Below are 4,333 nucleotides of genomic sequence, written 5' to 3'. Positions count from 1 at the left end.
ACGAACATGGCATTAATTTCTCTGGATCTCCACGTAACACACTATACACACATCGTTTCTTCCAACAGCGCAGGGAACATTTAGCACAAAGTCAACTTAACTCGTGGCTCGCAACCTCTAACCCCAAAGTGTCCATTGTGTTCCTCCTGGCAAAACTTTCATTTCTGAAACATTCCTGGTCCTTTACTCAGAAAGCGGAAATGTATTTCCAGGAACCGGACCAAAACCCGAGGGCCAGCTTCCGCCTGACACTACCTTCGAATCTAACCGTCTCTACACGAGAAGCCTGGCGGCGAGGGCGGATCATCACCACCCCCCGGGTCATACACTTCTAGAGAGAAGCGCGGGCCATTCGTTTTTATGGGCATTCAATTAAAGGAGGTTGCAAAGACCCCGAAGGTCCTTTCTTCTTCTGCCTGCCTCCCCCCCCCAGCCCCTCTCCCTTGTATAGTGTGCCTGGGCGGAAACGGGGCTCGGCCGTCCTGATTCATATTTCTAATCTTCATTTCCTAAAGATACAAATGGCCTTTTGTGAAATGAATGGTCTTTAATTAATGCGCCCGCACAATGCAGGGGCTTGCATGGGGATCGATGCTAGAAAGCAACAGGGGAGGAAGCCATCCGAAATGGATTGTCAGCATTAAAGGAAGAAAAAGGCGGCAGCGTCTATAGAAAGAGTAGGGAAGCCTGCCCACACGTCTCTCCCCATGTTGTCCGAGGGAACCTTCCATGTCTTGCTGACTACAGCCGAGTGTAATGATGATTACAGGGCTTCTGTCTGCGATTAGGGGCCATATAACTCTTGGCTTTAATAGCCACCGACTCTCCAGCGTTGGGTTGGGGTTAGGGGGCGTTGTTTTGTTTTTTGTCGTCCTGGTTCCTACCCGCCAACCTTGCCGTCTGTAGAACAACCCACATTCCCCTCACTTCCTTGATCTCCTTTCCCACGTTCCACTAACCTGGTCTTCCTCTACCCCACCTTGGTCATATAGTTCGGCTTCTCTGTAGATGCATAGTAACGGGCCGGTTGTGAAGAATGCAAGCAAGGAGTGTGAGGAACACAACTAAGGTGGGATAGAAGCTAGAGAGGAGCACAGGGGGACTTGCTTCCAAACACGCATAGGACTGGGCAGTCAACCAATCGCCCTATCCCAGCTTTACTCAGATCTAAGCACCGTTTGTATAAGCACACCTTCCTTCCCAGCAAAAAGGAAGTGCTACAGACGCTAGCCATCAAGCACGTTTACTTGGGTGTGAGTCTCGCTGATTTTAGTGACCTGTCCTCCTTTAGTGCAATGACAGCCCGATCCTATATATAGCTTGCTTGCTCCAACTGATTTCGACGGGACTTACTGTCGAGTGAGCGCGCATAGGATTCCACTCTTGCACTCATAATATTTCCAAGCAGGAGAAAGGCAAATCAACGACTTGCACAATGCGCATGTGCAGCAAAACGCAGTAGTAGGCATAGACAGCTAGCAGCGTTCGATAGATAGATATATACAGTTGTGGGAAGGCGGAGAAATTTGAGGGGACTCATTATGGACTATTCACATTGAAAAAGGGATTGATTACTATCTGCCAGTGAACTAACTTCTTAAAAACAAGACAATCCCACCCCCGCAGTTCTGGAAATATTTATAAAAACAAAACACTAGTGTAGTAGAAAGCAGATATTATTTTCCTGCGCCAAACCATTTCTTGGGCACCATAGCTTTCCAACCCTAACTTGAGAGAATCGTTTGTCATTTTCAAGGGGCATTGTTGAAACCACAACGGATACTTGATTTTCAAAGAATCAGCTGGAAAGGGGGGGGGGGAGAAAAAAGGGAAAAGTAAAGACGAATTTAATCACAAAGAAACAAGTTTTATATTTCTCATGGAGGGCTTTATTTTAAAAGTACAAATTATTTCTCCATAAGATTGAGTTTTCAGATAGCAATGATGTTTTCATTCAATATTCGTTTTATTTATTTATTTAAAAATACATAACATGTCCATAATATTCCAACAACAATAATTGCCATTACATCGCATTAGAAACCGACCCAAATTATACATGGTTGCTGCGTAGAATTGATTTTTCCTTTTGCTGTTTAGTGTACAAGTGATAAGAGGGGATTGTTAAAAACAAAACCTTTCGGAAATAGCACGGTAGGGCGAAAAATAAAACATTTTAATTCATCTTTATAAAAAGAAGCACCGAAGCTTCGTAAATATTTAAAGATACAATAACACTACGCAGAATTTGTACAAATATCCTTTTCAAATAAAGAAACATTAAACCCCTGGGGGAAAACTGCATCTATTGGTAGATTGGAAACTGAATTTGGATTATAATCTTCCTTGTAAACGACACATGATTTTGAAATCAGTTTTTTAAAAAATGAGATACCCTTATATACTGAAGTTCCTGTATTCAATGGTGAGGAATCATCCATTGTGTGTTTTCTTACTCAATCATCCTAGAAGATGTAACCTGAAATTTGGAAAGTTCCTAGGAGAACCTCTCCCCCCCCCCCTTTTTTTTAAACCTATACCATCTATGCAGAAGTAAGTGACACTGAGTTCAATGGGATTTACATTTACTCTCGGGTAAATGTGTATCTGATTGCAGCCTTACAGCTCAATCCTCGTTTACCCGCAAGTCCCACTGTTTTCAATGGGGCTTACTCCTATGAAAGCTTCATTGGGAGTCATCTTTACTCTGCTATCTTTTCTCACACCCCCTTTTAAGAATGATACCAAAGCCACGATTTTTCTCTCCCCCCCCCACCTCCGTTTTGCTAAAGTCTCAACTTTTGGAGATCTCAAAAACTTTCTCACTATTTTGTGACATTTTTGTTGGCCTAATAAAAGCATTGCCCTAATACTATGGTGTGGGTGGGTGGGAGTTGCGTTGTGTTTCTTCTTCTGCCTATATTTTTCATTCTGATTAAGGCAAGTGCTATTTAAGCCTCAATCCTGAATAAATGCCTAAATTTAAGATGAATCTCATTTATTTCAAAGAAGCTTATTACTTCAGAAATTGTTTAGGACCACAGAGTCCCGCTGGAAACATTTCAAAACTAAACACGATACATAGAAGTCATTATTATTTATTTCACTAGGACTTATTTCACATATGGATTGGAACTGATGATGTACAGTTTAAACGACAAATCCTTCTGCTAACTGAGGTATGGACAGGGTGTCTGCGAATTACACTTCCTAAGACGGCCTTCATAATGCAAGGCCCAGTATATTCCAATAAACAGGCACCAGTTAAACCACTCTTCTTTCCTCAGCCTCTGAGCCAACAAAAACTTACTGGGATCACTGCCAATAGTTTACACTCGGCACTTGGCTGCGACAAAAGAGGGCCCAACAACGATGCTACCATTTCATGGGGACCCAAAACTACCAGTGTGGCAGAAATGCTAAACTGGTGAGCAGTGTATTCTCCAAGCCACTATCTCATTCCCAAAGACATCTATGGACTCTTGAGTTTGTTGTTGTTTTTTCCTCCCAATTGAGAGTACCAAGTTGCGGAGTGAGTGGGATGCTGTTACTTTTCTTTCCACTCGCTGACAATAAAACATTGAGACATATGGAAGCCATCGCTTTGAAGGCGTAACCATTTTAGTGCACTGCAGTAGAGAAACGTGCTTTTTAATAGGTAGTCTCAGCATTAACACGAGCCGAGCCTGCAATAAAGGCATGTACGAGCTGTTGCATTCTTTATACTGGGATAATGGGAGGGTAGCGAGGTTCAGCAGCTACAGACTTGGTGTTCATGGATGGCGTTCGTAGGAAGTTGGGTTTTGTGCAAAGAACAAAGGCTTGGGCAGAATTCAAGCAAATGAGTTCGGAATAGAAGATCCAGTCGGGCAGTTCCTCTGGGGCTGAGAAGTTCAGAAAGCAGAAGGGATCCTCTCTCGCTCTCGTTCTCCACCCCCCTCTCGTTTCCCCCTCCCACCCTCCCCACCCTAGAGCTACACGCCCCCCTCCACCTACAGAGAGACAGACATAGGCAGACAGACGTAGGTAGATGTATGTATCTGATTGTATACTGGGACATTTTCTGTCTCCATCCCAACGTTATCTTTTAAGAAGTTTGGTTCCATCTCTTTAGAAACGGTCCCAGCTAACGGGGCAGAGGGAGTTTGACAGAGGGGAGAACAAATCGCTGACAAAGAACCTTTTTACGTTTCATCAGCGTTGTTAGGGCGACGAGGAGGAATTTCTCAGATAATAACTCCCACTTCAAAGATTTTTCAGCTCAATAGAAATTGGACCATCCTTTTTTATTCAGCCACAAGGGCTAGCACTAAAGACGACTCGACTGTTTGAA

This window comes from Podarcis filfolensis (genome assembly GCF_964270895.1).
Source record: "Podarcis filfolensis genome assembly, chromosome: 5".
Lineage (NCBI taxonomy): Eukaryota > Metazoa > Chordata > Lepidosauria > Squamata > Lacertidae > Podarcis > Podarcis filfolensis.
Note: the sequence above shows the minus strand (reverse complement) of the source record.